This window comes from Stenella coeruleoalba (genome assembly GCF_951394435.1).
Source record: "Stenella coeruleoalba genome assembly, chromosome: 3".
NCBI classification, from domain to species: Eukaryota; Metazoa; Chordata; class Mammalia; order Artiodactyla; family Delphinidae; genus Stenella; species Stenella coeruleoalba.
Window position 1 is genome coordinate 24383518 of NC_137148.1, and position 13289 is coordinate 24396806.

Consider the following 13289-nt stretch of genomic DNA (forward strand, 5'->3'; position numbering starts at 1 on the left):
AACCTCTCCATGCTCCCCAACTGAAATTCTATACCCGTTAGATACCAACTCCCAATTTCCTCCTCCCCACAGCCCCAATTAACAGTATCTGTCTCCATGAACCTAAGCACCCTAGCTATTCCCACACAAGTGGGATGTTGCAACATTTATCCTTCTGTGACTGGCCTACTTCTTCTAGCATAACATCTTCAAGTTTCATCCTTGCTGTAGCACATACCAGGATTTCCTTCTCTTTCAAGTCTGAACAATAGTCAACAGTATGCATAAACTACATTCTGTTTATCCTTTCTTCCTTGGATAGACACCTGGGTTACCCCCACCTCCTGGCTACTGTTAAAAATGCTGCCAGAACATAGGTGTACAAGTGGCTGTTCAAGTCCCTACTCCAACCTCTTTTGGGTATATACCCAGAAGTATAACTGCTGGATGACATGGCAATCGGTGTACAATTTTTGAGGACTAGACAGTCCTCCAGAGCCACTGTACCATTTCATATTCCCATCAGCAAAGCACAAGGACTCCAATTTCTGCGTATCTTTGCCAATACCTGCTATTGTGTTTTGTTTCAACAACAGCCATCCCAAGTGTGTGAGGTGACATGCCATCCTGCTCTCAGTCTGAATTTCCCTAAAGATTAGTGATATTTAATATCCTCTCATATGCTCATGCACTACCCATACATCCTCTTTGGAGAAATGTCCACTCAATTCCCTTATATTTAATTGGACTGCCCTGTATTTTTATTACTGAGGTGTAGGACATCTTTTGGTATTCTGGGTATCAATCCCTTATGCAGTATATGATTTGCAAATATTTTCTCCCATTCTGTAGATTACATCTTCACTCTGTTGATAGTGTCCTTGGATGCACAAAAGTTTTAAATTTTGATGAAGTCCAACTTATCTATTTTTTCTCTTGCTGCCTGAGCTTTTGGTGTCATATCCAATAAAGCATGATCAAATCCAATGTCATGAAATTTTGCCATGTTTTCTTCTAAGAGTTTGATAGCTTTAGCTTTTACATTTAGGTCTTTGATCCATTTTCAGTTAACTTTTATATATGTTAAGAGCATAACTTCCTTTCTTAATGCATGCAGATCATCTACTTCTCCCAAAACCACTTGTTGAAAAGATGTTTCTTTCCCCATTGAATAGTCTTGGCATCCTTGTCAAAAGCCAGTTGACTACTTGAGGTCCCTTTAAATTCCATGTTAACATTAGGATGGGTTTTTCTATTTCTGCAAAAAAAAAAAAAATCATTGTGATTTTAATCGGTATTGCATTGAATCTGTAGTTTACTCTGGGTAGTGCTGACATTTTAACAATATTGAATATCCCAATCAATGAATATGGGACATCTTGTCATTTATTTGTGTCTTTTCAAAATTTGTTTCTTTAATTTCAGTGTAAATATTTTTTCTACTTGGTTAAGTTTATTCCTAAGTATTTTATTCTTTTTGACGCTATTGTAAATTGAATGGTTTTAATTTCCTTTTTGATTGTTCATCGTTAGCATACAGAAATGCAACTAATTTTCATTGTTGATTTTGTATCCTATAACTTTGCTGAGTTCATTTATTAGTTCCGTTTTTTCTCTTTTTGGGGGTGTAATTGTTTTGGTTTTCTACATATAATGTCATGTCATCTGTGAACAGAGATAAGATTAATTCTCCCTTTCTGATTTGGAACATTTAAATTTCTTTTTCTTGTCTAACTGCCCAGGTTGACTTCCAGCACTATGTTGAATATTAGTGTTGAAAAAGAACATTCTTGTTTTGTTCTTGATATTAAGAGTAAAAGTTTTCAATCTTTTATCATTGAGTATGAAGTTAGCTATGAGTTTTTCATATACGGCCTTTATTATGTTGAGGTGATTTCCTTCCATTCCTAGTTTTTAGAGTGTTTTTATCATGAAATGTGTTAAATTTTGTCAAATGCTCTTTCTTAATCCATTGAGATGATCATGTGTTTTGTTCTGGTTTGGTTTGGTTTTTTCTGCTAATGTGATGTATCAGTATTACATTGATTGATTTTCATATGCTGAACCACCCTTGCATTCCAGGAATAAATCCCACTTGGTCATGGTGTAAGTAAACAGAATGTTTATGGGGAAATTTAACAAATATTTTTAAATTATAAAAATTTTCAAATATTTACCAAAGAAGAAAGGTCAATAAATCTTATGAATTCATCATCTAGCTTAAAAAAAAAACATGTTTTAAATCTATCCCCTAATATTTGTTCTTTAAACCAAACAACTTTAAAGTTAATATGAATCTCAAAAATAGTAATAAAAATATTTCTTACATAAACACAATCACATTAGTACTTGTTACAAATTTAATTATTTATTAATGTTATGTAATAATATTCAGTTCATAATCAATTTCCTTTACCTTCTAAAAAATGTATTTTCACAGTTTTTGATCACATCAGAATTTTTAAAAATCACGCAAAATCCTCCATTTTAATTTTTTGTTTTTCAATTCTATTAAAATTTTAAAGAAATGTAGGCAATTATTCTATAGTACACTCCAAATTTTGGATTTTATTGATTGCTTCCTTATGAGGTAGTTTAACTTTTTCCCTGTTCTCCATATTTTCTGAATATTTTAGTTAGATATAAAAGTTTGAATATATTAAACTTCAAAAATTTTGTCAAGAATACTGTGTAGGGCTTCCTTGGTAGCGCAGTGGTTGAGAATCTGCCTGCCAATGCAGGGGACACGGGTTCGAGCCCTGGTCTGGGAAGATCCCACATGCTGCGGAGCAACTAGGCCCATGAGCCACAACTACTGAGCCTGCGTGTCTGGAGCCTGTGCTCCACAACAAGAGAGGCCACGATAGTGAGAGGCGCACACACTGCAATGAAGAGTGGCCCCTGCTTGCCACAACTGGAGAATGCCCTCGCACAGAAACGAAGACTCAACACAGCCAAAAATAAATAAATAAATAAAGAATTATTAAAAAAAAAAGAATACTGTGTAGATAATTTTGGGTGATTCAATTGCATAACATGGAGAAGCATAGTATGTTTGTTTGTCTCAGGACTAGTGATTCTAATCAGGAATAAGTCTAGATTAGTTAAGGCCTGAAGCTTTTACAATTTGAAGTCTCTTCTTTAACAAAAAGGCTACAGAATTATAAAAAAAGTGACAAATATAAATGTTTAGTTAGAATAGTAAAGAAATTACAGACACAAAAATTAAAATTCATAAAACCTAACTAATTTCTTCAAACATCATACACTGTTCTGGCCCCTCCCAGAGCTTGGAAGTGACATATGCAAATAAGGGAACCTGAAGCTGAAGCTTAATTACCTTCATGGTAACCTGCTTCTGATACTAAGATTGATTACTGCATTCCAGTCATGACATAACTCCTTCTTTATAATTCTTCCCATTAGCATTCCACCTTAGTACAATGGTAACAGCCATCATGACTGTTGCCTACATCCATTATTTCAATATAGATTGCAAAATGTTATTTAAATTTGATCATTTCTTCTCCATTTTTGAGATAGAATTCATTTTTAAGAACAGTGACCCTCAGAGCTATTTGACTATCTAAAATACAGTTCCTACCATAAAGATAGTAAAATGTGTATTTCCTTACCATATCTATTTTGAGAGTAATGAGTTGATGTTTAAGCAAACTCTAATGATTTTATCATTTTGATATGTTACTTTTTTCTTCTTTTTGTCACTATCTCTATGAACTCATTTTCTACATTTAGAGTTTTAATCAACTGTGAAGTCATTAAAAAAATTTTTTTTTAACTATCTTATCATTGGCTTAAAGATTCTATTCACGCTGACTGACTCTTGGGTCCTCTTGACATGACCCCATTAGTTTCGAGTAGCCAATTTTTCTGGTGTTTTAATATGTGTTAGATTCATCTTATACATTTCCTGCCTCAAACACAGAACCAGTCATTTCCCCCAAGCAAATCCCAGGCCCCCTTAATTGGGTACATTATATTACAGACAACAATCTTGTCATTGGGTATTATATCACTGTAAAAAGTGGCATCTCCTGCTTCTTTACAAAAATTACATTTCAAATTATATCACACCAGACCAAGTAAAATGATTGCCTGCAGTCTACTCTGATATAATTGTATTAGTAAATATAATTTGGATGTATTTTTCTTTTGACTCTCAGAAAACTTGCATTTCTAACCAGATACCCAACTCACTATTTTTAAGAGCCAAGGATTACTACATTGGTTTAAAAACTAGTACATCTTCTATAATAGGGTTACAAACAGAAAAATACCTTCTGAGTTTACTAAATATAGACAAATCATATGTGGTGATATATACAAATTATGTGTGTCTAATATTTTATACATAATTTACTTATGGCTGAATAAATAGATATTATCATGGCTTAGCTGCAAGTTACAGTTTTCTTATTTCTAATGACAAGTCCTATAACAAGAGAAAGTCAAGGATATTTCTGTACATAAAACGTGTAGCATTTTTCCAAAACTCTTCCCCTCCAGGGCTGCCTTATTCAGAGTATCCCAGTATCCATTATCAAATGAGCTCCTCAATTATCAATTCAGAGAAACGTAAATTTCACTTTCACTTGGTAAAAATAGAAAAGGATTGTCATAATCTTTGCTGAGAATGCATTCAGTATTCCCCACCCTTCACTTCATACCCATGCCTATTACTCAACAAGTAAGTTGACTGTCATAGGAACCTGTGGTAGCAACATTGGTGCACAGCTTCTGCTTCATACACAGTAATTACTTCTACTTAGAATCTGTGGCATTGGAGAGTGAATGCCTGTCATGTCTGTCATCGAGCTTGCCCTTAATTGGAAAAAATGATGGATCGATGGATAGACAGGAGGCAGAAGATGGACAGAAAGACGGAAGGCACCAAATAATAACAGCACTGCACAGATTAAAATATGTTAAGCTTTGCAAGCACTGCAAGAGGCCCGACAGCTTGAAAGATGCTTATGTTCAGTTTACAGATTTATGACTTGCTCTCTCCAATATTCATGAACATGGAGAGTATTTGCCTAAGGCATGATACGGTGGCAAAGCATTAAAATTGACAATAATTGCCTAACACAATGAACAACATAATTATAGACTTTGGGCCATTTTATCCACAGAATTCAAGATACATTTACTAAACTTAAATGTATCTGCACATACATAAATGCATTCATCTGAAGCAGAGGTCAGTTGCCTACAAGATTTTAAAATCTTTTTCTCTTAACTAATGCTGCTTTTTCCCCTTTCATTTTGTTTACAGCATGTAAATTGCAGTTTTACTTAATTCAACAGATCCTTGACTAACTGGCCATCAGTTCCACTGTGAATGTTACATTCAATAAGCTACAATTATAAATCCTTAAGAGCCTTCTTATTATTGAAAGGAAGGTGAACACACAAAAAATAACATTATATTTTTACATTTAACCAAGATTATTGGTTCTTTGCAGCAAGGTTTTCAGACAATAAAAACTGATGTCATTTATCTCCAAATATCTTTTACAGAGCAGGGGAACTAATGTTCTTTTGTTCTACTGGCCAATTTCCTTGCTGTTGAGTAAACATTAGTTTACTTTTAAATAAAAAAAATTAAAAGAAAGAAGGAAACAATTCATATTGACTATATGTTCCTTTCTAGGTAGACTGTATTTTCTTCTACTCCACAGCCAAACTTATTGAAGGAACTATCTGCATATAATTTTTTTTTCAAAGGATCACCTAAACACTACTCAACTAATCAACTACAGTTTGACATCGCTCCTCTTACTCTATTAAAAGTGGTCTTTGGAGGACCCCACCAAACCCCACGTTGCCAAATCTAAGGATAACTTCATCATCAATGTCTTATCAGAAATGTCAGTACTTGATTTTTCTCAAACCCCACTCTGATTTCTAGTTCAACACAAGCCCTGGGCTGCCTTCTTCTTCCAATCCTTCACGATTGTAGTAATAAATACTTTTACGTCCTAATATTGGTAATCACGATCACCGTCTCTCCCTTTTCTTAAATAGTCGTTCGGAGTCTATCAATTTTATTAACTTTTTTCAGGAAAAACAACTTTTGTTTCTATTAATTGTATTTATGTTGAGTAGTTTTTTTTATTTCACTGATTTCTTTTCTCACTATTTATAAATTTGTATTGCCTGGGACAGTTATACCATATACTGTAATTATTTTGGCTTAATACAGATAGTTGTTCTTCAACTAAATTAAGAGGAGGAAAAATGCTGTTTTTTTTTTTAATAACAACAATTTCTGTTTTCATTTCATCTATACATGAGTTCCAATGGGTGGTGTTTCCCTTCAGCCTGAAAAACATCCTTTAGTATTTCCTTTAATACCATTCTACTGGCCAGAAATTCTCTCAGCTTCAGTTTTCCTGATTTTGTCTTTCTTTATCCTCATTATGATTGGATATTTTCTCTGTAGATTCTGAGTTTGGTTTGTTAGTTGTTTTAAGCTATATTACACATTAAAATCTAGAAGATTCTCACCTAACCATTCTCTGAATAATTTTGGTGGCTAGTTAAGGTGCTCTGACCCACCGCCAACATCCCGGGCTCAAAGACTGGAGGCCCCTTGTAATAAAATTACAGAGGGAGCTATGATTGAAAGTAGATCTCGGAGGGGGTTATGTCCCTACCACAGTGGATCAGACTCCACTGAAGGGACTCCACTGGAGTTAAACTTCTTGGCTTCTAGAGCCAACCTTGTCTGCCCCCTTCCACATGGACTGTGTCCTGAAGCCTAGTTCCCATGAAGCATGTTTAGGAGTTGAGCTAGTTTTCAGAAAACTTCTCCTGATTCTTGGTGTATTGTCAGGTCCACTCTCCAGCCTCCACTACCTTTGCCAGCACTGGACAGTTTCCCCCTTCTCCTCATGCCTTGTTTGTACATAAGTTTCTCCTCACAATCAATAAATAGTTCCAAGTTTGTAAACAAACAAACAAGGAAAAACTTTCACATTGGCATAAAGGTCACAGCATAACTCTAAAAATTGATTTCAAATTGGAATCACATTGAATTTTAATATAATTTTGGAAAAATAGATGATTTCATAAACGTGTTATGTTTCCATCAAACAATATGGTACATTCCTTCCCTTTGTTCTGGTCTTGTTTTATGTCCTTCAATAAAACTGTATTACTTTCTTCATAAAAGTTGGGTACTTTCCCTTTAAGTTTATTCCAAAGTATCATAGCTTTTCTACTGTGTTGAATGGATTATTAGAAAATCCTATTACTACTTCTAATAGGAAAGACCTACTTATAAATTATATTTTACATCCCTTCAATTTTCCTAGATCCCTTAATAGTTTTTTTAAGAATTTACTTGTCTCTTAGTTTTGGTAGGTACAAAAATACATCATCAAAGAGATATACTTTATCTCTTCATTTTTAAAATTTATAAAGATTATTTCATGTTATCTTATTGGTTGTAACTGAAAATTTATAATAATATTGCATAATAATGTGGATGCTATCCCTCTCTGTCTTAATCCTGGTTTCTCCATGCTGAAGATTTAGAGACCTGTTATCTAAAGTGTTGCTTGCTATTAAAATTTGATAAATGATTTTGATTACAATTTCCATTTTGCTTGGAGATTTTATTAAAAACAAATTTCAAATGATACCAAGAAATTTGCCTGGATATTAGAGAAAATATTAATGTTTTATTTTATGGATATTATGAGATGTATTGATAGTATTACTGTTACTGAGCTAAATTTTCAGTTTTGCAATATATTCTAGTTTATCATAACATATTATGCTTTCAGTACACTGTTTATTATATTATTTATATTGTATACATAAACATATCAATTACATTTGATATAGAGCTGGGCTTTAACCTTAATCTTTTTATGTTGCTATATTTTTATTTTACAAAATGAATAAAAAAGTTTTACATTTTATTTCATGACTGAAATGGGTTCAATATCATTAAAGTTACTTACCATTTAAAGTTTGTAGACGGGGCTTCCCTAGTGGCGCAGTGGTTGAGAGTCCGCCTGCCGATGCAGGGGACACGGGTTCGTGCCCCGGTCCAGGAAGATCTCACATGCCGCGGAGCGGCTGGGCCCGTGAGCCGTGGCCACTGAGCCTGCGCGTCCAGAGCCTGCGCTCCACAAAGGGAGAGGCCACAACAGCGAGAGGTCTGCGTACAGCAAATAAAAAAAATAAATAAAGTTTGTAGACAAATTAACTGTCCAAATATCTTTACCTCATTTCCTTTTTCTGTTATTTTTTCCAGCTTTACTAAGGCATAACTGACAAATAAAAATTATTTATATTTAAAGTGTACAGCTTTGTTTTGATATATGTAAACATTGTGAAATAATCACTACACTTAAGCTAATTAACATATCTATCACCTTGCATAGTTATCATTTGCTTTTGTGTGTGTGCGCCTGGTATGAACCCTTAAGATTTACCCTCTCAGAAAATTTCAAGTATACAATATTGTTAACTATAGTCACACTGCTGTTCATTAGAAATTATTCATCTTACATGACTAAAACTATGTACCCCTTGACCAACATCTCCCCCTTTCCTCCTCCCACACTGCCTCCTGGAACTCACCATTATACTCTCTGTTTCCATGAGTTCCATGACTATTTTAGATTCCACATATTAAGTGAGATCACACAGTACTCGTCTTTCTGAATCTGGATTATTTTATTTAGCATAATGTCCTCCAGGTTCCTCAATGTTGTCACAAGTGTCAGGATTTCATTCTTTTTTTTAAGGCTGAATAATCTATTATATATCTACATTTTCTTTACCCATTCATCCATTGATGAGCATAAGGTTGTTTCCTTATTTGGCTGTTGTGAATAATACTGCAACGAACATAGGGGTGCAGATCTTCTTGAGATACTGATTTCATTTCTTTTGGATATGCTGTATAGGTAGAAGTGGGATTGCTAGATCATAAGGTACTTCCATTTTTAATCTTTTGAGGAACCTCCTTATTGTTTTCCATAATTGCTATATGAATTTACATTCCTACATACAGTGGACAAAGGTTCTTTTTCTCCATATCCTTCCAATACGTGTTATTCTTTGTCTTTTTTGATGACAGTCATTCTAACAGGTATGAGGTGATAACTCATTGAGGCTTAAATTTGAATTTCCTTGATTAGTGACATTGAGCAGCATTTAATGTAACTTTCGGCCATTCTGATGTCTTCTTTTGACAAAGGTCTATTTAGGCCCTTGGTCCATTTTTTAAATTGGTCTGTGTTTTTGCTATTGATTTGTATGAGTTCCTTACCTATTTTGGATATTAGCTCCTTATCAGATATAAGATTTGCAATATTTTCTCCCATTCTTAGGTTGCCAGTTCATTCTGGTGATTCTTTTGCTGCGCCAAAGCTTTTTAGTTTGATGTAGTCCTGTTTGTCTATTTTGATTTAGTTGCCTGTGCTTTTGGTGTCATATCCCAAAACTCATTGCCAAGACCCATTTCAGGAAGCTTTTTCCTTATGTTTTATTATTGTAATTTTATAGATTCAGGTTTACATTTAATACTTTAATCTATTTTGAGTTGATTTTTATATGTGGTATGTGTCCAATTTTATTCTCCAGCATGTTAATATTCAGTTTTATTAGCATTATTTATTAAAGAAAACTATCATTTCCTCATTGTGGGTTTTTGGCAGCTTTGTTGAAGATCAGTTGTCCTTAGAAACCTGGATTTATTTCTGGCCTCTCTACTCTGTTCCTTTGTTCTACATATCTGTTTTTATGCTAGTTCCATACTGTTTTTATTACTGTAGCTTTGTAATGTATTTTGAAATCAGGAAGCGTCATTCTTCCAGCTTTACACTTCTTGCTCAAGACTGCTTTGGCTATTTGGGGTTTTTTGTAGTTCCATATGAATTTTGGTATTGTTTTTTCTATTTCTACAAAGAGCGTCATTGGGATTTTGATAGGGATTGCATTGAATCTGTAGATCTCTTTGGGTAGTACAAACATTTCAACAGTATTAATTCTTTCAATCTACAAACACTGGATATCTTTCCATTTGACTGTGTCTCACCTCTTTGGTTAAGTTTATCCTCAAGTATTTTATCCTTTTGGTTGTTACTGTGAATGGGAAATTTTTCTTAATTTTCTTTTTGAACAGTTTATTGTTTATGTGTAGAAATATGACTGATTTTTTTTCAGTTATGATAGACATATAACACTATATTAGTTTCAGGTGTACAATGTAATAATTCGATATTTGTATATATTGCAGAAAGCTCATCACCATAAGTCTAGTTAACATCCATCACCATACAAAGTTAAAAAATTTTTTTCTTGTGAGTAGAACTTTTAAAATCTACTCTCTTAGCAACTTTTAAATATGCAATACATTATTATTGACTATGGAAAATGTGACTGATTTCTGTACAGTGATTTTGTACCCTGCAATTTACTGGATTTCTTTACTATACTAACAGATTTTTTTCTTGAATCCTTAGATTTTTCTACAGATATGACTGTATTATCTGAAAACAGAGATTATTTTATTTTTTCTTTCTTATTTGGATGATTTTTATTCCTTTTTCTTATCTACTTTCTCTGGCTAGAAATTCCAGTACTATGTTAAATAGAATTGGCAAGGGTGGGCATCCTTGCCATGTGCCAGATCTTAGAACAAAAGCTTTCCATTTTCCACCATTAATTATTATATTAGCTGTGGGCTTCTCATATACAACACTTATTGTGTTGAGGTAAGTTCCTTCTACACTTTGTTGAAAGGATTTATTATGAATGAATGTTGAAAAAAAGATGCAAAATCTTTTTCTGCATCTCTTTTCTAAGGTGATTGATCTATTCAAGTATCCTAATTAATTTAAAATAAAGATTGGTATTTTACACATAAATTATTATGTTTTCAAATTTATTGAAATAGAGTTCCAGATAACACTTCGTAATTAAATTTCAATCCATCTGTGGAGTTTTGTCTCATTCTTTTACCTAAAGACTATGCCTACTTCAAATCTACAATGGTAGATTTCTAGAGTTGAGATAGAAACCATATGGCTTCAAAACCTAAAATATTTATTTTCTGGCCCTTTATGAAAAATGTTTGCTGAGCTATTATAAAGAAATACATAGAAAATCTAATCATTATTACTTTATTGTATTTTAGTTTCTTCACTTGGAATTTTCCAGTAGACCATAACTGTATCAACACACAAGGCTCTTCTGTTTTTCTCTATACTAAATATTATACCACATTTCATTTTCTTTCTTCAAAATCAAATGCTTAATTTCTTTCTTACAACCATTCCTCTGCTTTTCCTATCCAGTTATACACATCAGAAACCTGGGCTCCTTTTGGGTACATTCTCCCCCTACACACTGCAGCCAATCTATTATTTATAAATTTCTTAGACAAATGATGTTGAGTTACATTATGTCTTGGTAACTAAGAATAATACTGTGTAAAATTCTAATTCCCTACACCAGATATTTTTAAGTATGTAAAACAGTTATTATATTAAGCAATCTGTAATTGGTACACCAGTATATTCCTCACATAATCTGAGATTTGCATATTCTAGTTCCTTCCAATTCTTCACCTTTATCTTGTGTACTTTCTTGCCTCTTCAAGCACAGTATATTTCTTCAAGCTTCTCTAGTGCAGAAAGCTCTTTCCAACACTTAGACATCATTGAAAGATGTTTCTTATCCCTGAAAAGCCCACTCTCCTCAACAACGCACTCAAACTTCAGTAAAAACATTAGTCCCTCTAAAAGGATTTTTTTTGTTAATTTTTATTTCATTTTATTTAATTTTTTTTACACTTTTATTGAAGTATAATTGCTTTACAATGTTGTGTTAGTGTCTACTGTATAACAAAGTGAATCAGCTATATGTATACATATATCCCCATATCCCCTCCCTCTTGCGCCTCCCTCCCAACCTCCCTATCCCAGCCCTCTAGGTGGTTACAAAGCACCGAGCTGATCTCCCTGTGCTATGCAGCTGCTTCCCACTAGCTATCTATTTTACATTTGGTAGTGTATATATGTCAAGGCCATTCTTTCACTTAATCCCAGCTTAACCTCCTCCCACCATGTCCTCAAGTCCATTCTCTATGTCTGCATCTTTATTCCTGTCCTGATCCTAGGTTCATCAGAGGCATTTTTTTTCTGATTCCATATATACGTGTTAGCATATGGTACTTGTTTTTCTATTTCTGACTTACTTCACTCTGTAGGACACACTCTAGTTGATCCATCTCGCTACAAATAACTCAATTTCATTTCTTTTTATGGCTGAGTAATATTCCATTGTATATATGTGCCACATCTTCTTTATCCATTCATCTGTCGATGGACACTTAGGTTGCTGCCATGTCCTGGCTATTGTAAACGGTGCTGCAATGAACACTGTGGTACATCTCTTTTTCTGAATTATGGGTTTTCAGGGTATATGCCTAGTAGTGGGATTGCTGGGTCATATGGTAGTTCTATTTTTAGTTTTTTAAAGAACCTCCATACTGTTCTCCATAGTGGCTGTATCAGTTTACATTCCCACCAACAGTGCAAAAGGGTTCCCTTTTCTCTACAGTCTCTCCAGGATTTGTTTGTAGATTTTTTGATGATGGCCATCGTGACGAGTGTGAGGTGTTATCTCATTGTGGTTTTGATTTACATTTCTCTGATGATTAGTGATATTGCACATCCTTTCATGTGTTTGTTGGCAATCTGTATATCTTCTTTGGAGAAATGTCTATTTAGGTCTTCTACCCATTTTTGGATTGGGTTGTTTATTTTGGTGATATAGAGCTGCATTAGCTGATTGTACATTTTGGAGATTAATCCTTTGTCAGTTGCTTCGACTGCAAATATTTTCTCCCATTCTGAGGGTTGACATTCCATCTTGTTTATGGTATCCTTTGCTGTGCAAAAGCTCTTAAGTTTCATTTGGGTCCCATTTGTTTTTATTGCTATTTCTCTAGGAGGTGGGTCCAAAAGGATCTTGCTGTGATTTATGTCACAGAGTGTTCTGCCTATGTTTTCCTCTAAGAGTTTTACAGTGTCTGGAATTACATTTAGGTATTTAATCCATTTTGAGGTTATTTTTGTGTATGGTGTTAAGAAGTGTTCTAATTTCATTCTTTTACATGTAGCTGTCCAGTTTTCCCAGCACCACTTATTGAAGAGGCTGTCTTTTCTTCATTGTCTATTCTTGCCTCCCTTATCAAAAATAAGGTGACCATATGTGAATGGGTTTATCTCTGGGCTTTCTATCCTGTTCCATTGGTCTAT